This window comes from Amphiprion ocellaris, chromosome 1 (genome assembly GCF_022539595.1).
Source record: "Amphiprion ocellaris isolate individual 3 ecotype Okinawa chromosome 1, ASM2253959v1, whole genome shotgun sequence".
Classification (NCBI taxonomy): Eukaryota; Metazoa; Chordata; class Actinopteri; family Pomacentridae; genus Amphiprion; species Amphiprion ocellaris.
This window is the reverse complement of record NC_072766.1, coordinates 11,160,946-11,183,219: the sequence shown is the minus strand read 5'-3', so window position 1 is coordinate 11,183,219 and position 22,274 is coordinate 11,160,946. Positions and strand designations below refer to the sequence as shown.

The following is a 22,274-nucleotide window of genomic DNA, read 5'->3' as shown; positions in this document are numbered from 1 at the left end:
TGTTTTGGGGTTTTAAGAGGTGAACAGGAAGAGTTTTTTTTCGTATTGATTATCTTTTACTTTGTTCCTGGTTGGAATGCCCATCAATGTCAACGTGAAGTTCACTTTTAGTTCTGTTGATTTATTTTTATTTTACTAACACCCATTTGTTTTTAACCCCCTCACATGTGTTGTTGTAAACTTCCTCTTTCAAATAAATACTCATCTAACCCTCTGGAAACCAGCGTTTGGACTGTTTTTGTGTTGCTCCTCACCTACTGACAGCTGTGGACTAAAGGCTATACTGTGACGTTTTTAGAGCGACATGCTATACTATGATGTTTGTTGGGCGACACACTATACTATAGACTTTTTTAATTGACATATTACTGTGACCTTTTCTTTGTTTTTTTTAGCAGCATATAAGAATTCAAACAGTTTTAAAAGTTACTATACTTTTACTTGTGCAATGAAATTATTATTCTATGGCATTTTTTAGATGACATATTATACTCTGATGTTTTCTTGAATTACATAGTAATTTGACAATATACTGCATTATGACATTTTTTGAACCACATATCATACATGACAATTTTAGGCAACATCCTATCATTTTGCGCTTTTTGAACCACATAATCTATGTTTTGTTTTTTTTTTCTTGCCAACACGCTGTACTATGAACTACAGGCCATACTATGTTATTCTTGAGTAAAGTATACTATACTTCGGCATTTTCTGAACTACATCCTATACTATGGCATTATACACAGAGTGCTTTGGTTACATGTTGATTTATAATCTAGATTTTTTTCTGTTTTGTTTTTTGACAGGATTACCACAGACCTGACTGTGAACACCGTCGACACCCACCTCAGAGAGATGCTGCCTAAGATCTCAAGGCTGCTTGGTCGTGGTCTTTCTGGCACGTACTCTTCCAAGATGAGCCGGGAAGGTTAACACTGATGGAATGACACTAGGTCTAAGCCGACAAACTTCCACTTCCTCCTCAACCCATAGTCTCTGGGAAACCTACATGGAGTAAGAAAAGTAGACAGAAGTAATTAAGTCTGTACACAACATATAAAAAAGAAATCATGCTAATAAATTAAGTATAAAGAACCGAATTCGCCAATATACTGGAGACCAGAGCTATTTAATTTGATAAGTATAACCTTGTTTAGTAACATTTCAATTATTTGAGAGCAGTCCTAAAGAACTGCCTGTAATCCCAATCATAAAATGGGTTTGGAGGAAGAACATAGATGGTAATCTGGATATACATGAGTTAGGCTTTAGAACTACTAGTTGAGTTTTTGGAAAAGCGCTTTATAAATAAAATTTATTATTATTATTATTATTATTATTACTATTGGTAGTATTGGTGGTAGTAATAGCAATGTGACTACTACTAGTAGTAATGGTAGTACATTAACTACTGCTGCTGATACTGGCACTGCTACTACAACTTGTAATACTATTACAAATGCTGATACTACTTCTACGACTCTAACAGCTGTTTATACTACTACTGCTGCTTGTACTTTTAGTATTACTACTACTGCTTGTACAACTATACTACAGCTACTATTAATCGTCTGGTATTTGGTTGTCAAGCTGCTAGCTCGCCTTAGCGTTTGCTAGTGGCTAACTAGTTAGCTCTCATAGACTGGAAGCTCTCAACAAGATTTCATAATGAAAAAAGAGCCAAAAACTATTCTTACCTATGAAAAGTCATTCCAAGTTTCCTTGTCTCAATCGTACGACGCAGTGTGCAATTGTATACAGCTGTTACAACCCCGGCTTGGGGGGGAAGGGAAGCAACATAAACAGTTGTAGTTGGTAAAAATCTAATTATTTATTATAGAAAAGTTTGAACAAACATGTGCAAGGTATTATACAAATGAGGCAAAACTAAGGAAGATGGCTGGTGGGTGCTGCTCAAATTAAAGAAAACAGCAAAACACAAGAAGAGTTCTCATAAGGAGAACTTAACACTACACTACAATACAATACAATCGCTGTGGACAAAAGAAAAAAGTAAACAAAAAGGCTCACTACCTGGGAACTGGCACAAAACAAAACTACATGGGAGTCAGCACCCCTAACCCTGGTGAAACTAGACAAACAAAAACTACCTGTAATGAAATGAAATGTTGCTGTATCAGTTTTTAACACTAATCCTGGCCCAATTCCTACCACACAGTCTATCTTGCCTCAACCACACAGAAACACAGAATGACACGCTAGAAGTCAGCTGCCTCGTTCAGTTGAACTGCCAACGCTTTTAAAAGAGTTGGCAGTTTTCGGTTGGTCAGCCTGGTGAGCGCCGCACCAATCGCAGGACTCCTGGTTGCAGTCACGCCTCTGCCGTCGTGGTCCAACCAGGGAGTGGGGATCACACAGCTCTATTTGCATAGCCACAATATATGGTTAAAACACACACACAGGGTAGGAAGCGCTGGCCGTAACAGCAGCGCAGTGAGCCGGTATACTTGTTGTTTCCGTTTTAACGCCGTCTACATCAACGGAATGCACTGAAACTTTGCCCCCACTAGCTTAGCCTCGCAGTAGCACGCAGCTCAAAGGGGCGTGTCCTATCTACTCATTCATATCTATGACAACAACGATGGCTGCACATAAGGACGCCTGACGTTGATTAGCTGCGTAAATACCATTATATACAGTCTATGGTAAATACGTATGTGAATCGCATCATTGGCTGCAGCAGCCAGTCACCGGTCACTCACTGACTCACATTGAAAAATAGCACAGAACGAATTATGTGTTTATTTTATTTACAATTTGGGGTTTTTTTTGTTTTTTTTTGTGCGCAGCGCAGATTTTCTGTGTGCAGAGACCATGTCAGCAGTGCGCAATTGCGCACGCGCGCAGCTTAGAGGGAACAGTGCCACTAACACACATTTACAGACAAAGAAAGAGGTAAAACGTCATTCAAAACACTGTGCCATTACACAAATATGTGAAAAATAATTTGTTGAAAACATGTAATGATTTGTTATGATTTGTTAAAAATGCTGCAATGCTGGTGAAAAATGCTGGTGATTAGTACTGATGTGATAGGATTCATTTCAAAATGTGAAAGAGTTGATTTTTTTTTCTTACATAACTGATAATTTGTACAAACATGGGACAGAGTTCATGAATTGTTCAAAAATGTTACAAAGGTAGTGGTTTGCACAAATGAAGCATGATTTGATGACAGTTAATGATTTCCTAAAAATGTTAGAAGTGATCATTTGCACAGAAATGTAACTGGTGTGATTTTGAACAAAATGCTGCAAACATGCTGATTCATACAAAACTGCCAAGAAAGATATTTACAAAAGTTTCAGAGATGGGATACCTCTGACTTTTAAATATTGGAACAGATTTCCATATATAGGTGTGTGTGTGTGTGTGTGTGTGTGTGTGTGTGTGTGTGTGTGTGTGTGTGTGTGTGTGTGTGTTTCCTACCATCAATAGTTGTGGAAATCGTTGTTTAAAAATTATTGTGAGGAATAATTAACAAATGTGATCAGACAGTCTTTTTACATATTATTTTCATATTATTATTATTTAAAGATGATGGCGTAAGTTTGCTATTGAGGAAGTGTGTATCAAACAAGGTGCCCTTCATACTACTCAGTACCCTTGAAGTTGCTCTCAGGTTCAAAAAGGTTGGTGACTCCTGGTCTAAATGTTACTACTTTCAAAATCCCCTTCACCACGGAATACGACAACAAAAAACACTCAGAGCAGCATTCTACCACACTGAAAAATAAAAACAGAGAATATCAACAGTGCAGTACGGCAGCTCTGGTAGATCTATTTATTTTATTTATTTGGTGAGATAGCCATTGTAATGACAATGTTTACCTCCCTGTGTGCAAATGTTCAACTAAAACAATTACCTGTCTCCATTTTAAAGGGAAATCTGTTGCTGCACCCTGGCTCAGCTCCACCGAATATGTTTGTGATTACAGAAACACAAACAAGCCTGAACATGGCAGAATGATAATAGTGGGGCCAGATCAGTCTATGCTGCAGAATGGCCTGGCTATGGAGCACTAAGGATGCTGTTACAGATAAATGCACATATTTTTCCACTTATTTACAAAGGACATAAAGTCGATCCTGTTGTGGGATTAACATCATTATGCCTACTCTTATCGTGACGGTCCATAGGAGGATGCAGACACAAAATAAAATGCTTTTCAAATGCACACATTTACTTTGCAAAATAGGAAAATTATTTTAACTTACATGTAAAATATGCTATTTTTCGTTTTGAATTACGTTTTCAAACTAAGCTGTAAACTTTCAGCCTGACAAACTTCATCTTCCTGTCCATTTTATCCTGGTTCCAATATTTCATTTTAAAGCTTTATTGGCCGATACAGGTGGTGATGCCAACATAAGCTAAATCTGAGAGATTCTAAATAATTAACGGGAGAAGAACAAAGAAAAAGTTATATCTGATCATTTCACCTGATTGGGGCTTAAATGTCTCTTTGGTGCATCAACTCATGGACACTGGAAACATGACAAGGAGCCCCAGATTTGTCCTTTTATAAAATAGGCCAAATGTGTCAGGAAGATCTGGTTAATTAGATATTTTAGAAACATCATATTTCTCTCTGCAATTAAAAAGTGTAGTATGAAGTAACACTAAATGGATATACTATGGTAAAATTACTTTAACTGCTTTCTTTACATCACTAATAACAGTATGAACACTCAACCTCAGAGCCAATAAAACTGGGAAACATTGGAATACTAAGTTACTGTACAATATTCTTTTGGAAGGAAGTTATTGGATCATTTTACGCCATTTTTCACTGAGGATCATGCAGATAAACATCTGTTTTTGACAGTTATATTGGATTCTTAATTCAAACTGGATAGGATCATTAGAAATTTAATGGAGCACAAAAAAAGACTGGAGGAGACGTGAGCTCTTAATTGAAGGAGGCAGATTCAGTCGCAGCAACAAAATGAGTAGGGGGTGCTGAACCAATGTGAGACTAGGTCACAGCTTTTGACCGAATACCCCACAAATCATACATAAGGCCAGCGGAGGAGTAAAACTTACCTCATTAAGTTTTGAAGGGGGCAATAATTTCCCTCATTTTGTCCATGGTTGCCTTCAAATTTTTCAGGACACCCAGTTGATCTGTTAGTTGTGTTGCACGATCGTTAAGCCACTATGGAGCCTAAAGCCTTGAGCTTATATGAACTCTACATCTCTCTCGAGGGACAAAACAACGTGTTTGTTGCTCTGGGTTTCTATATTTTATTTATTACAATGTGGCATCTGCATTTCATTGAATATTCATGAGCAAATTGTGTGAGCAATTAGGATTTCTTCTGGGACAGGATGGAATAAATATGGAGTTCAGATAAAGGTTAGGGGGAGGTGAGCAATTAGCAGAAGTCATCAGTTAAATTACTCTGATTATTGCATTCTTGATATTTCATTCTCTAACTGTGGTTGCAAGAAGTTTTGTGTGTGTCCCCTGTATTTCCCTGCTTATTTGGCACTATTTATTTTATGGTATTATTTTAATAGATTGTTCTGTCACTTAATTATAATGTATCGACAAACACATTGTGGAAAGTTCTGTCCTGTTAAATTTGGGGAAATTGTGGGATTTAAAGATTAACATTGAAAGGTATCACAGAAAATAAATTCAGGCAGTCATGGTTTATTCTACTCTGAATGAAAAACATATTTTTGCTTAAAAACAAGCAAATGCCAAATGTCACTCACCCATCTGCTTGTCAGACGTAATGTATAAGCTGTCATTACAGAAATGTCACCTGGAATCCTCCCTTTGGATGAGGGCTGCTTTCACTCTGTTTTAAAGCACCTGTCAATGTTTAAAAGAACTGAAAAGGGAAAAAAAAGAAGATGAAGAAATCATAAAACAACAAGAGAATAAAGTTGCAGAGCAGCAAGAGAGCGTGAAGAAGAAATAAAACTGACAGGAACGCTAGCATCATGCCTTACAGTTACGTTCAGCAAAGCAAAGCAAGAAAATGAAAAAGAACAAAGGAGGCATTTATTCACACAAACATTCTCGCTAGCTGGGTGTTGTGTGTCCAGATGAGAGAAACTTGTCACACACTGAGCAACTCCAACAAAATATTTGGGGGGTTTGATTATCTGTGAGCCAAAATGTCCCGGTAGATTTACCCCCTACTGATGAGCACGCTACAACAGTGTGATGGGTTTATTTTTACACTTTTCTCAGCAGTAATGCGTCTTCTTCTCTGTATGTCAGCGATTCTTGAACTGATCAATTTACTGTGATTAGTCTATTCTTAGTTTTAAAAGCAGCAATGCTTTATCAGTCTCACCGGTGATGGAAAGAAAGTTGTAGGTGAGAACAGAAGGTGTTTGAGGGGTGAAAATGAACAAATATGATGCACGATAAAGTTACACGTACAACAATTAGCCACAACATTAAAACCACTAGCACACTGATTATCTTGTTATAATAGCAAAAGGTAGAATATATTAGGCAGAAACTGAACAGCGAGCTATTGGAGCTGAAGCAGGATGAATTGTGTAAGGATCTGAGTCACTTTGACAAGGACTGAATTGTGGCAGCGAGATGACTGGGACAGAGCATCTCCAAAGTGGCAGTTCTTGTGGGGTGTTTCAGGTACGCAGCAGTTAACAAAAGTGGTCCGTGGGAAGGACAAGCAGTGAACCAGTGACAGGGTCGACAGCGCCCAAGGCTCATTGATGTGCATGGGGAGTGAAGGCTGGTCCACGTGGTCTTATCCTAAAAAAAAAAAAGCAGCTTGAAATTGCTGAAAACCTTAACACTGGTGATAATAGAAAGGTGTCAGTTTGATGCATGTGGGACTGCGCAGCTACAGGCTGATCAGAGCGTCCGTGCTGACATTTGCTCGGTGCCTAAAGTGTCTACAACAGACATGTGAGTTTCAAAATTGGGCCATGGAGCAAAGGAAGAAGGTGGTCTGGTTGAATGAATCGTGTTTCCTTGGATGACCGGGTGCATATAAGGAAGACATGGCAGCAGGATGCACTGGAAGAAGACAAACTTGGCAATGTTATGTTCTGGATAATGTTTGTTGGGAAACCTTGTGTCCTGGTACTCGTGGATTTTACTTTGAAATATACCACCTTTATTAATATTGTCAAGGATCAATTTCATGGCAAATGGTTCAAGGTGTCAATTTGGCCTCCAAATTCCCCAGATTTCTATCCAATTGAGCATCTGAGCCACGTATGTTTTGTGCTAGTGAGCAAGAGTAGAGTGGTGTGTGTAGGTTTGAATCTGAATTAACTACAGTGTCCGTGTTCATGGAAACGAGGAACATGTCACCCAGTGCAGCAGTGTGACTGAGTGATGTGTTTTATTAGTTCATTAGTAGAGTTTTGTCGGCACAGAGGAATAAGCATCAGGCTGCACTGACACAGACAATACTTGTTAGGGGGGATTAGCTCAATTTTTGTCCTTTTGTGACAAGTTCTGAGAATATAAGAAAACCAGGTCAAGGCAACTTAAATGTTCAAAAAAAAAGTGCAGTTTGTACTGACACGCTTACAGGTTTCAGTGTGGCGGCAAAGCCAGAGGAGCATTTAGTCCATTTTTCTTTCTAAACAGCACCACGACGGTCCATCAGGCACAGAGTTCTGCTTATAGCATTTAAATATTTTGAGTATGTATCGAGTGCTACAGGCAACCGTCGGCACTGATCACACAACCACGCAACATTTAGTCTCTACAGCTCAGGATTTGCCGTTGCATTAAATGTTGTGAACAAGGGCTTCTTTCCAACAGTTTTTTTTCCCTCTTACACCCCCACCACCTCTTTTCACAGCAGAAAAATAAAAATACAGACAAGTCTTTTTCTTCCTGTGACTCTGAGTCTATGTCTGCAGGCGCAGAACATCCACAAAATCAGACCACAAGTGGTATGACAAGTCAGCGCCGTACCACTCCAATGGCCTAACACGGTGCCTGGGAACAACTTCACATCCTGTCAAACAGTGTGCTGTGCTAACTGAACTCAAAAGGATGAGTAAGGCAGAGTCTGGGAGTCTGGAGTGTTTGCTTGATAGCTATCGAAGAGACAAAATCTTGCTTCCACAATAGTGTCATTGTGAAGCCGGTACACAGTAAAAGCACTGATCTAAAGGATGCAGTATATTGCCTGACACTGCTTCCTCCAACATGGATTCATGTGTAACTTCACATGAGATGTTTGTCACTCATTGTAACTGCAGGGAGGTTTTAGCATCTCTTAGTTGACATCTCACCAAGCAGCATGTTCTCTCGCTTTCTGGTAGAAATTTGATTAAACGAAGAGGTCTTGTTATCCGTGCATGTAAAAAATGCACAAATTACAACAAATCTATGTTCATGCTTATCACTTACTATCAGTCAAAAGTTTGGACACACCTTCTCATTTAATGGTTTTCTTTATTTTCATGACTATTTACATTGTAGATTCTCACTGAAGGCATCAAAACTACAAATAAACTCATACGGAATTATGTAGTAAACAAAGAGTATGAAATAAGCCAAAACATGTTTTATATTTTAGATTCTTCAAAATAGCCACCTTTTGCTTTGATTACTGCTTTGCACACTCTTAGTGTTCTCTACATGAGCTTTATGAGGTAGTCACCTGAAATGGTTTTCCAACAGTCTTGAAGGCGTTCCCAGAGACGCTGAGCACTTGTTGGCCCTTTTGCCTTTACTGTGCAATCCATCTCATCCCCAAACCATCTGGATTGGGTTTAGGTCAGGTGACTGTAGAGGCCAGATCATCTGACGCAGCACTCCATCATTCTCTTCTTGGTCAAATAGTCCTTACACAGTCTGGAGGTGTGTTTGGGGTCATTGTCCTGTTGAAAAATAAATGATGGTCCAACTAAACGCAAACTGGATGGGATGGAATGTCGCTGCAGGATGCTGTGGTAGCCATGCTGGTTCAGTGTGACTTCAATTTTGAATAAATCTCCAACAGTGTCACCAGCAAAGCATCCCGGCACCATCACACCTCCTTCTCCATGCTTCACGGTGGGAACCATGCATGTAGAGAGCATCCGTTCACCTTTTCTGCGTTGCACAAAGACATGGTGGGTCTAACCAAAGATCTCAAGTTTGGACTCCACAGACCAAAGCACAGATTTCCACTGGTCTAATGTCCATTCCTTGTGTTTCTTGGCCCAAATAAATCTCTTCTGCTTGTTGCTTTTCCTTAGTAGTGTTTTCTTATCAGCTATTTAACCATGAAGGCCTGATTCACACAGTCTCCTCTGAACAGTTGATGTAGAGATGTGCCTGCTACTAGAACTGTGTGTAGCATTTATCTGGGCTCTAATCTGAGGTGCTGTTAACTTGCAATTTCTGAGGCTGGTGACTCAGATGAACTAATCCACAGCAGAGTTTATGCTTGGTCTTCCTTTCCTGGGGCGGTCCTCATGTGAGCCAGTTGCGACTACACTTGGGGATGCATTCAAAGTATATGTAATTTTACGGACTGACTGACCTTCAGTCCTTAAAGTAATGATGGACTGTCGTTTCTCTTTACTTAGCTGATTGGTTCTTGCCACAATATGGATTCTAACAGTTGTCAAATAGGGCTGTCAACTGTGTACCAACCTGACTTCTACACAACACAACTGATGGTCCCAACCCCAATAAGAAGGCAAGAAATTCCACAAATTAACCTTGACAAGGCACACCTGTGAAGTAAAAACCATTTCAGGTTCTACCTCATGAAGCTCATTGAGAAAAGGCCAAGAGTGTGCAAAGCAGTAATCAAAACAAAGGGCTGTTATTTTGAAGAATCTCAAACATGTTTGGACTTATTTCACACTTTTTTGTTAACTACATCATTCCATATGTGTTCATTCATAGGTTTGATGCCTTCATTGAGATTCTACAATGTAAATAGTCCTGTAATAAAGAAAAACCAATAAATGAGAAGGTGTGTCCAAACATTTGACTGGTAGTATTTATAGTAGATAATGGTTCTTTTGTTGGTTGTCAGTTTCTGTTCTTACATTTACAATCATGTTAATCTGTGTGAGTTCAGTCTCACTAGATGTAATCATTTTTCTATTACCGTATTTTCGCGACCATAAGGCGCACTTAAAAGTCTTAAATTTTCTCCAAAATGGACGGAGCGCCTTATAATGTGGTGCGCCTTATGTGTGCACCGAGTTCCAAAATGTGTAAATGTTATTGTGTGACTCTGATGAGCTCCGCTAGACTGACTGAGAACATTTCCTGCTGACACGCTGCTTATATAGAGAAAAGGAGGACGTGACAGAGGACAACATGAGAACGTTAAAGGGGGAAGTGTGGGCGTGAAAGAAGAGGCTAAAGGCACGCCCCCAGTGGGTATATAGTGCCGGTATTTGCATTATGCAAAACAACATGGGTTTGGCGTCACCGTCCCTGTTGATCTGTGACTCCATGCGCGTCCATCTCACAGCCGCTGTGAAAAACCAAGTGCAGCAAATGAACTCGGAGCTTGCTATCATTCCGGGAGGCTTGACGAAGGAACTCCAACCGCTGGACATCGGTGTAAACAGGGCGTTCAAAGTGAAGTTGCGAACGGCGTGGGAGCGATGGATGACAGATGGCGAACACAGTTTTACTAAGACTGGGAGGCAGCGCCGGGCGAGTTACGCCACAATTTGTGAATGGATTGCGGATGCTTGGGCTAACGTGTCTGCTTGCACTGTTGTTCGAGCTCTCGCAAAAGCCGGCATCATTTATGAGGAGCCGCACGGCAACGAGACGGACTCTGACAATGACGAGCGGGAACCTGGCGTGTTCCATGGAGAACTAGCCCAGCTGTTCATTTCGGATACAGAAGATGAGGACTTTGATGGATTTGTGAATGAGGATTGATCAAAAAACAACGTGAAAACATTGCTAAATACTTCAATAAAGTACAACTGAACTCAGTTTTGCTTCCGCTGCCTTTTTTAAAACACACGCTAGCATGCATGTTTTAAGCTAGTACAGGTATGTTTTACCATGCACGCGCTCTATAATCCGGTGCGCCTTATGTATGTGTTAAATACAGAAATAGCACCCGGAACTGAGACTGCGCCTTTTAATACGGTGCGCCTTATGTATGTGTTAAATACAGAAATAGCACCCGGAACTGAGACTGCGCCTTTTAATACGGTGCGCCTTTTAATACGGTGCGCCTTATGGTCGCGAAAATACGGTATATATTTTCATTTTTCCAGTTTACTTTTATCAGGAAATCCAACAAGTACTCAGTGGCATCTTTTCTCTGCTTGGCAGAAGTAATAATAATAATAATAATAATGGATTAGATTTATATAGCACTTTTCTATTAAGGCATACTCAAAGTGCGTACAATGAATCCATTATTCATTCACTCACACATTCTCACTCTGGTGGTGGTAAACTACATTTAGTAACACCATCAAATGTTATAATACTGCACAGTGAAAGAACATTAGTATTTTCTTTGGGAAGCAAAGATAGTTTTTTTTTCACTTTTTCACAGCATTTTGGTTTCTTTTTCCCTCCACACATATTTTCATTACTGTATGCATATAGATACATTTCTACATAGACTTTGCTTTGCTCTAAAATGCAATTTTCAACAGTAACTGCCATCCATTACATAAAGGTGTTGAGAATACAATAATTGTAATTTTTCTCAGAAGTACAATAGCCGATGCAGAAATTAATCGTCATAAATCAAAACTGTCAAGTCAGGAAAAAAAGAAAATCCTAAATGTCTAACTCTAACTTGAAAAATCTCCCTGTTGTTCATGTCTTGACAGCAAACAAAATTTGACATTGACTCAGCTTGACTCTGCACTTTGCGGAACGTAATTAAGTTTCAGCCTCTGCCCATGATCTGGAATAAGAATGAGAATACTAAAGGGCCCCTTGATCTTCTGAAGATGCAGAATAGATTGCCAGAGTCCCATTCAATCTTTGATATTGATTATTGCTTATGTGCCAACCTAACAAGCCTGGTCTTGATCATGCATTTAGTGACGACAGAAAATCATTTCATATGAAGCTGGGAGGTGCTGTTGCTGGAGCTTTGCATGTCTTATGTGGATGCATTTTTTAAGACTTTTTCCGCATGTGGGGTTTTACTATATATACTCTGGCAGATGGGATTACAAATTGGTCTGATGCTGAGCTTTGTATATCTACTTTTCGCAGTAAGCTACCAAGTAGTAGCATGTTAACACCATTTGTTACAACTGCAAGATGGAGAAAAGTAGTAAACAAACAAGCATAGAAGCAAATTCTTTAAAAAAAATAGTACTAGTGTGAATGCAAGCTTGATAACTTCAATTGTATTTACATTGATATAATATAAGATAAAGTACATTTATGCTATATTCCATGCAAAAGCACCTATTTATACAACATGGCAGATGGTGTCAGTGAAGCTCATCTCATTTGGGCGGTGGGAATATGGCAAGAGAAACACTGCTCTGCTGTTTTATTTCTGTTGGTAAGCTGTGAAACAGGGTGGGTGTCTGTTAAGTAGGGGCAAAAAGTACATTTGGATTCCCCCTTACATTGCTGATGAGCTTAATTGGTATGGGCTGTGATAAGCCACTGAGGCTGCAGGTAAATTTCAGGCCTGACTACAATGACTCTGATCTATGCTGACAGACTGAGTGCAGACAGGACTTCAGTGCTTCCCAGAGCTGATCTGAGTAGCAGGACACAGCAATAGAGAAACAGAGGCATGCTGGAGCTCAGCTTAGCCGTGCTGTGCAGACGATCTCAAGCCTGGTCACATTACCTCTGCCTGAACAGAGTTTGTCTCCCAGCTGCTCAGCTGAGTCCTCACCCTGTCACTCCGCTCTACTGGGATCTATCTCTGTCTGAGTCTATGCTGGGAGACATCTGTCAACATGTGTAACGCACTCCAAGAACAGAACTAAAACCTGCACCATGTGGGAGTTAGCTATCAGTGCCAATATAGCTCAACCTGCATGGAGAAACAAGGTGGCTGATAGGAGGAAAGAGAGAGAGGCATTAAAGTAAAAATCATTGGGATGTCAGGTATCTCTTTAGATAATGTAGTCATTCCTTAGAGCCCATTCAGCAAAAAAAAAAAAAAAGTCTCACAAACTACAGTAAATCCCATAATCCTAATCTCAGTAAAAAAAAAAAAAAAAAAAAAAAAACCTTTGGGATATTTAATAAATCCTACGATTATATGTGTTTAAGGATCTTAAAGGATAAACATATTTAGATGCAGATTAGCATGAATACATCTTGATGTAGCATACAAGTATTATGAAGCACAAAATCTACTGCACAGTTTTTACACTAAGTGGCCTGAAAGGGAAACAATAAACCAGCATCAGCAATACTGATGACTGTGGTGTGCATTGTATGGATAATGAATATTCAGCAATTTGGTGAAAAGACCTTCCTACAAAGGGGAATGAGTGATTGAGTGAAGGCCTGATCTTCTCAAGAGCCTGAAATCTCAGCGCTTTTTCAAAAAATTCTGCCGGGTTCAGTATATATGTTAACGCTGAGTGGCTTCTATAGCCTGTCACAGCAAGGTAGACTAAATGCCAATACATCTGATCGATATGATTAATGCAGTAACCAACCATGCAGTACATTCATCTGCACTGCCTTTCTACTTAGCAGACAAAAGTGGGAAGCAGAGAGCAATTTTATTGCATATTTTCAGATGTTTGCTATTTATTTCCTCGACTTCAAAACCTTCTGATAAACAGAAACGTTGCCTCCTTATTCAACAGAAAGCTACAGAGAGGCTGGGTGAGCAGGAATACCAATGTCAAATCAAACAGAGGAGAAAAAACACAAGCCTTAAGTTCTCCATGTTCTTAATATTTAGTCATTAGGGGAGCTTTGACTCATGACTCCCCTCAGGGCAACATCCTCGGTGTCTAAGTGAAACCCTCGGTCTTTTCATTTATGGATTTATTTATGCAGCTGAGCCTAGCATGTGGATGTAACTGAGAAAATGGCACTGTTTTTTTCTTTTCGTCCTTCGTCATTAGGAGTTGTTTTTTTCAAGGGTGCATAACCTTTTCTGCATGTGTGTGCGCATGTGTGTGTGTGTGTGTCCTTGATATTACAACATTCTTTTATTCTTGTGACTGCATTTCATGCTCTGAATATATGTCATATAATTTCCTCAGCAACCCTATAGAATCCAGCTCTTATATAAACTGATTCCTGATATGAGCAGCAAAACCACACAAGACTAGCGAGCCATTGTTTGGTGCCACACTCAGTCATCCACACTTTTAAATGCATTAATAAAGCCTTGGAAAGGGCCTTGAGTTGTATTTTTATTACATACAATTTTCTCCTGCATAATTACTTGTAACCAAAAGTGGATAGCCACATTAAATTGACTACAAGTAATATGTCATGTCATGAAAATATAATCTATTTGTCAAGACTTCTCACTGCATATCTCCACTTGTATCGCACCTTGAACTCTCAAATGAAAGCAACGATGAGCGCTCATTGATAAGCTAATAAGCATCTATTGCCTGCTTGTTACGCCTCAGACTACAACACTGAGCTTCAGTGCTGCTGCCACAGGCTGATTTTGACAAATGACTTTATTACTTGTTTGGATGTTGAGGGAAGATGTTTTTCTTCTGCCCAGCACATTAGTTCTTTTGTCCTCACAGAGTGATGCCAGCAGACTTCACCCAAGGCAGACAGTACATTATACTGACTAGTTTCATACTGGAGAAGAAGCACCTCCTTTATTTTTCTGGGCCCAGGGAAATTGTCTGTCCCACCGTGATGCCTTGGGGTGCTATACTATTTTTGGAAAAAGCACTCGGCCAACTTCTGGTTGCAGAATGGCTTGATGGGTAAAGATGGTGTCCAAGACAAGGTCACAGGTAGAGCACACATGACAGCAGGTGTCCATCCTACTCAGTATGTCCTGGATGCTCAAGATCTCTCACAGAGACCCTCTGGGGAATCAATTATACTGCACATGAAACTTTCTTGTATTGTGGAAGTGATAGACGAGGGCTTTAAGATGCTATTCATGTCCTCTCTCTGAGTCTAGGGAGGGACTTTTATCTGCTCTATGCTGTGTACTCAGGAAGCCTAAATTAACTCACAAATTAACAGACAAAGAGCAGGTTTTGAGCACCTGAAGGTTAACATCCATCCAGCCATCATCTATACATATCTTAATCCTCATTAGGGTCGCGGGGGGCTGAAGTCTATCCCAAGGGACACCTTGGACAGGTCACCAGTCTATCACAGGGTGACACATAGAGACAAACAAGCACTCTCACATTCACACCTACCAATAATTTAGAATCACCAATTAACCTCAGCATGTTTTTGGACTGTAGGAGAAGCCGGAGTACCGAGAGAAAACCCACACATGCACAGGGAGAGCAAGCTGAAGGTTAACAGTGGGATTTTTTTTTTTTTTTGTATATAATTATTTTGTGTTACCTCACATTAAGGTTTGCATGCCCCTGCAGTATTTTGTGCATTTTCCCTGATTAGTTAGTATGTTGTTCAAGTCCATTTCTAATATATTGCCAGTTTAGGGATACACTGCAGATACTACAGGAAAGAGAGATAATGTGACACTTTACATGATACATTTATTGCCTATTCCTCCTTTCTAAAGGTCCGACAGAGTACAGCCATCGACTATGAACACAGCTGCAGCAGCTCTGCCTGGCTGCGGATGTAGTAATTGCTTAGACTTCGGTTGAAGTTGTGGTTAATTTGATGTTATTATAGACTATTGTAGCTGTACTGAAGCAACTCTTTGCTGCTCTGATTAACATTACCCAAAAGAGCATTGCTTTGCCACACTGGATCTGAACCCCTGTGGTGTTTCTATCAGATAGCAGATATGACACGTGTTACCAACACACCGCAGCAGGTCAGGAATACTGCAGCTTCATTACGACACTCGGCCAGCACAACCATCACCGCACAACCCCAACCCCTGCATGCAGTTATTGTTACACCCATTATAAAGCAAAGTGACACAGTCATAATCATAACAACCAAAGCACAGCCATGGGTACAGTCATAATCACAGCTACAGCCTGGCCCGATAAGCCTCAGTAGCAGCCAGTAATAACATCCTGAGTGATACAGACAGCTGGGTCAACTAGCCCCATTCACTACCTCAGCTAGTTATCTGTGTAGCTGCAATGATACAGATTGTAATGATACTCATGCTGTGACTAACCAGATAAAGCTCAGCCTTTTTGTATTGATGAGAGGGAATGTGAAATGCGCATGCAAAGAAATGCAGAATAAAGCATCACCCACGGCTCTGGAACAGCAAATAAAAGGAATTCCTGATCTGATATCTATACATCTGCAGGGCAACACCTGTGTATTTTAAAACTTTTACTCTACATTGTTTTTAGAAATCCATTTTATGATGTGGCAAACACATGGCTGTGTGTTAGTTAGTATGGTAACAGATTATTTGGTTAGAGTTGTGGTAAAATAAGTACTATATTGAGATTAGAATTACACTGTGGGTTGACGACTTTACTGGTAGAGTGAATATTCCACCTCTGTGTTCTCAATGGCATCAGTCCGTTCTGAATGAAATTTGACAAATTCATCATTTGAAAGCTCAGAATCACTTGACTGAAACAGTTTTATAGCTCATTACTTTGCAAAAAAAGAGTGCACACTTTCTTACCTTCTCTGTCATCTAGAGGAACATACACTATATGCTGCACAATGTTTACACCGTTCAGAGAGGAACTACCAAAATGATAACAAGCTTATTGTCATTTTTTTTTTTAACTAAAAATGGAGTGAATGTTAAGGGATTAAGGTTAACAAAGGATTGTGGTCTTGCTTACTTCTTACTGCCTCTATGCCTCCTACCATATTTACTACAGCTGGTGAAGGGCTTTGTCGCTTGAACATAAACATATGTCAATTTGGAGCTCTTCCTCAGACCACTGATGCTGTTGTTTTTGTTGGAGGGACAGTTCCTGCATGCTAAACAAAGGCAAAATGGCAACAAAAAGAAACTTCAACAAGGCTCTGTGTGTGTGTCTTTGATTCTGCACTATGCACAGCAGTGCTTTGGGCTAAATCCGAATGTCAGCATGGCAAAATGCCCACAGTGACAATGCTAACATGATGACGTTTAGCAAGTATAGTGCTTACTGTGTTTACTATGAGTTTAGCCTTGTAGCATTTGCCAATTAGTGCCCAACACAAACTACAGCCAAAGTGAATGTCATTATTTTGCAATTATTGGGTAACATGGATGTGAGTGCAGAATGCCATATTAGTCCAGATTTGCCTGTTTCAGTTTGCATCAACCAACCAACAATGCCATCCCCAGAGTAATGCTGCTGGCATGGTTTTTAAAAACAGCATTTCCATCAGTAGGCGTTCATGAGGTTTTAAAATATATACCTCAGTTATCCTACACATTATATACCTAAATCTGATTGCTGATAAATAATATGACACAGAACTGCTTTTGTGATTCAAAAATTAGATGTCGAGTGTTTTCTCTCTTTTCCTCTTTTCCCTTATTACAGAGAAAACACTTTAACTTGTCTCCGGGGAGCAGCTCTCTCCTCCAGCGAATCTCATGATAATGCCGTCAGACCCCCCAGGTAAAGCCCAGCCAGAGTGTAAGCAGAGCTGAAATCAGACACAGGGCTTGTCACTGATGACTCAGACAGTCCCTCAAGCCCAACACAATTTGGCGCACAGGACAGCCACTATTGCTCTACCTCAGCATATTCATGCAGTATGTGCTCAGAATATCAAACACGCAATCAGTATGAGCAAGTTGGGGGAGTCCTGTATGTTAATTTGCAATGATATCTGAGGCCACGCACCGTCTCTGCCATGTATGAACCACTCCATCAGCAATAAATAAAAGCCAATTAAGTGACAAGCAAAGAAACCCTCCCGTGGTAAATGAGAGACACGTCCAGGATAAATGAGAGCAACAGCAGCAGCAGAGTCGGGGAAGTACTGCAAGTTTTTGACACAACCTATACTGTGCTGTCGGGTGGGGGAGCCTGGAGAGGGGGATTCAATAGGCCAGTATGTATGAATAATTCAGCCAAGCTATGGTTGTTCTTAATGTGATTCATGTTCTGTATGCAGAGAGTTCAGTCAATTAAATTTGCATTCCAAAGAGGATTTTTTCCCCCTGCTGTCCCGATTCCTTAATGGATGATTTCTAAACTTGTTGTATGGATTGTAGGTATGGATCTCTAATAATCCTCAAGTGTTTGTGTGTCCCTGGAATGTGCTCGTCCTCAAATGTGCACATGACGTGGGATTAAGTGTGAAGAATACTGTAAACACAAAAGGCAAGGAAATAGAAATGTGCAGCTAAAAACAGCTGAATTTTCGTGGCATTCACAGACATGCAGACTGCATATGCTTTGTTGTAATTCACTCAGTCAGCTTTGCAGCATTCAAAAGCACTCAAAAGAATTGAAACAAAACTAAGTTGGTCCCAAAAGAGAAACTCATTATTGTGACTGATGTAAATTACAGGTAATGGGTACACTATAGCACTGTATGCAGGGTTATACTAGTCCCCTTTTAATAAATATTCAACATGGCACTTTGTACAGAAGTGTACACTCTATATTTAACTATACATTATTTAGAAACTTCTTGAATATTGCATTTCCAAATGTAAGAGTAAAATTATTCACAGTACTAAAAGACAAAGCAGGCGAAAGCTCCAAGCTATATCACCATTACCATCTCTTTTGTTTTTTTTATAGATTATGTGTTAGCCATCTTGATTTAACTGTGACAATAGAGACGCACACAGGAAGTCCAGGGAGACAAAGAGTGGTGTGACATGTAATTAAGGTCCGCAGTCAGAACTGAGCCAAGGACAATGTGGTTACATGCTCTGTAGTTCAACCACCAGACATCTCAACATCACATTTCAACAGACGTTCAGGGGCTCATTAAAGTATTCCTCAAATATTTAATCATGCAACCATGACTGTCATTTCATAACTGAAAAATCTAGACAAGCTCAGAATATGACACATTTTTGAACATTCCTCATGATGTCTATTTTGAACCAGGTCACACATTTTTAACATTAAAAATACATTAGACCTCATTTCTGATTGTTTTCCCAAATCAACATGTCTGACTAACAATCAGGTGTGACTTCCAGGGCCTTATTATTGTGAACGCTGTAGCTGTTAATTACACCTGTGATGCACAGAGTGTCACATGTCAAAATGTTTATGAGAAATGCTTTTACAATTACTGTTTGCTGTTTACTGATAGCTTCGATTTAATGGCTGCTACTGGGCAGGCATTCTGGAAAACAACGGTGTTAAATAACGCAAACATAATTTTATATGAGCAGGTCAACAACCTAATTAACTGACACTATGTGTTCATTTGAAATGATGTGAATATCGTATTTGTTAACAAGGTGTTTAATCATTCTCCAGTTTAAATTTCACTGATGTTTGTACAGTATTGAAAATCAAATCATTCATTCTTTTTACAGTCCAGTTCGCTTGTCAAAACTTTAAGCTAATTGTGTGTTACTTTCAGTGCCAAAAAGGGCACCTGGAACTTTCTGTTTGAACAACAGAAAACGTTCCAGGAAGGACTGTAGCACCATCTACTGGCTTCAGACTTGATCAAGCATTCAGACACGTGTAACCCAAATTAGTTTTCAGTTTTCATGATCCATTTGTTCAGCTCTTTCATTCTTCCACAAATTGTCTGTCATTTTCTCAGCTTAGGCTTGAAAAATCATGCATTTTTTTCTGGGCACCAACTTTAATTAACTTTAATAAGTCTTTCACAGTGATTCCTAATCCTCTGTGACGGCTAAAATTAAATTCTCAATTTACTTCATGTAATATTATTTGACCTCTCTGTGATAAATTGTCTCATTTTAAGCCATATGATGGGTATATTCTGTTTATATTCCTTTGTGAATATCAGGTCATTTTTCAGCTTTTAATGAGCAATTCACAAACCAAGAGAATATATATAATAGCATATACTTTAAGTATGACACTGACTTAGGTTTGATGTATTTTGGTGTTGGACTAAAGAGGATATTCATATTTTGCTGCATCTTCAGTGTCATTATTACATACTATATACAATCATCAATCAAGTTTAACATTTCTGTTGCTCAGAAGGAGGCTCTACTGAGGAATCTGCCTGTATTTGGCTCTCTTCATAGTTTCCTTATCTATATAAAGTACTCCGTCATTGCCAACAAAAAGCCTCCCCTTGGCATTTCACTCCTTCCATGATGCTCGATAGTAAAGCTGGTAAAGACAGATGCTGTGACTTACTCCCTTGCAACAGAGCAGTTTTTCTTATAGCTGAAGAGTTGATTTTCACTTGGCTTTTTGGAAATTCCAGACTTATCCTCATGGCTTTTCCTCTCAGCCGATTTTATCGCTTTTCAAAATTACTCTTGTCCTTCTGGCGAGAAGGACGATTGTTTGGTATTTCTGTCACTGCTTTCCATGGTGTTGGTCTACTCACTGATTGCTATCTTTTGTGGAACTGGCCTAATTTTAGCTTGGATCACTATTATTTCTCAATTAAGAAGCCTACAGTGCTGCCTTAAGCAATGGACTATTACTAGGTTATACTGCACCTTTATTTGTCTACCCAGATCTATGACTATTATCTGCTGTCAGTCCACTGGTCTTAGTGGCAGAGTTTGGACTGTAATGACATAATGGGGGCACATCTGTCTGAATCATGCAGAGTCACTCCAAGGTGTCAGTGCAGATGAGTTGTTCGCTTATTAATCTAAACATGTCGAAGTTAATTTTTCAAGGATGGAATTGAAACAGCAGGGAGCAAAAACATCTCCCCACACAATCTATTTTTTAGCTGTCTTGGAGTTTTCAATCGTACAACACAACAATGGTGCTGCTTTATAGGAAGTCTTCTATATTGTTGAAACTGGCTTCTTTAAGCACTTTGAGGAATTAAGTTGACTAAAGGTTGAGATTGTCAGCTGTTTTTAACAATGAATGGATAAAATGGCTACCTGTGGCCTTTCTATGCAGACTTTCCCTTTCTTCATATGTCATATGTTGTATTTGTGAATAGTCCTGCTATTCCCTTGATTACGACATCAGCCTTTAATTTGTAGCTGGTTTCCAGGCACTATTATGGGGATGCTCCCTGCTTCTAAATAGTTCAGATGGGTCATGTAAAGAGGAAAAATGAAGTGTACATTTAAATATTGCATATATTTAAATAATATTGTTTATTTATTTGTTTGTTTGCCCTCCTCTCACCCCAACTGTTCGAGGCAGATGAATTTCCGCCAGGAGCCTGTTTCTGCTGCAAGTTTCCTACTGTTAAAAACAAGCTTTTTTTTCTTTCCTCTGTTGCCAAGAGCTTCTCAAAGAGAATCATTGAGTTTGTTGGGTTTCCCTTTAAAACATACTATTGAAAGCTTTTGACTTTACTATGCAAAATGCCCACAGACGATTTATGTGGTGAATTGGTGCCAATAAATGCAACGTAGTTGATGGGTATCAAGTCAGTAGACTACACATTTCAGGTATTATGTTTCCTAATGTAGTTTGTATTCAGCAAATTTCTACATAAGGCTCTTAATACTAAAGGTCGAGACAAGGTTCAAGAAGCCGCAGCAGATCAATGAAGCCTTATCAAAGAGAAACAAAGTAAACCAGTGCGATGAGAACTAACTTCACACCAGCTCCAACTGAAACTGCACAGTTTTTCCTTGACTGCAAAGCCTGCCTTTGCTGACTTTATTGGCACACTGGGCTTAATTAACTTGGTGTGGAGTGTTTACTGTGAGACAACTGGCTTCATTTCGCTTTTGATGAATGATTGATGCCCCTCGGGGGTAAAGAAGCAAGTAAGTGAAGGCACAGAAAGAGATTTAATTCTCCCTTTTCTAATACGAAAAAGGATCAAATAAACATGCTGAAACAAACATCTTTGAGAGTGATGAGATTTGGAATAATCAGTGTGTGTCAACACCTGAAACTAGGGAAGTGTTAGATTTCACGCAGTGGTTACACTTAGATACAGTACAGCTGAATAAATAAGACTTTCTCAGAAATGTTAAACAATCCCAAATCAAGGTCCATTTACTTTTAGCTGCTTCCTCGTCAGTAAATGGATTACAAGTGTGTACTTGTCTGACTTATCTTTCATTTGGCTCTGTTTAATGTGAAACAGTGAATATATGTACCCGCTAACGCTTCTGGAAATAGAAGGAAATGCGTC

The 22,274-nt window shown here is 39.4% G+C and overlaps 1 long non-coding RNA gene across 1 annotated transcript in view; it reads right to left on the bottom strand.

Moving 5' to 3' along the window:
- Positions 1-22,274, bottom strand: part of LOC129348917 (uncharacterized) — a 33,384-nt gene that overhangs the window by 7,886 nt on the left and 3,224 nt on the right. The window contains exon 2 of the long non-coding RNA XR_008601671.1: positions 853-6,773. This is a non-coding gene — a long non-coding RNA (uncharacterized LOC129348917). The remainder of the gene's footprint in view (positions 1-852; positions 6,774-22,274) is intronic.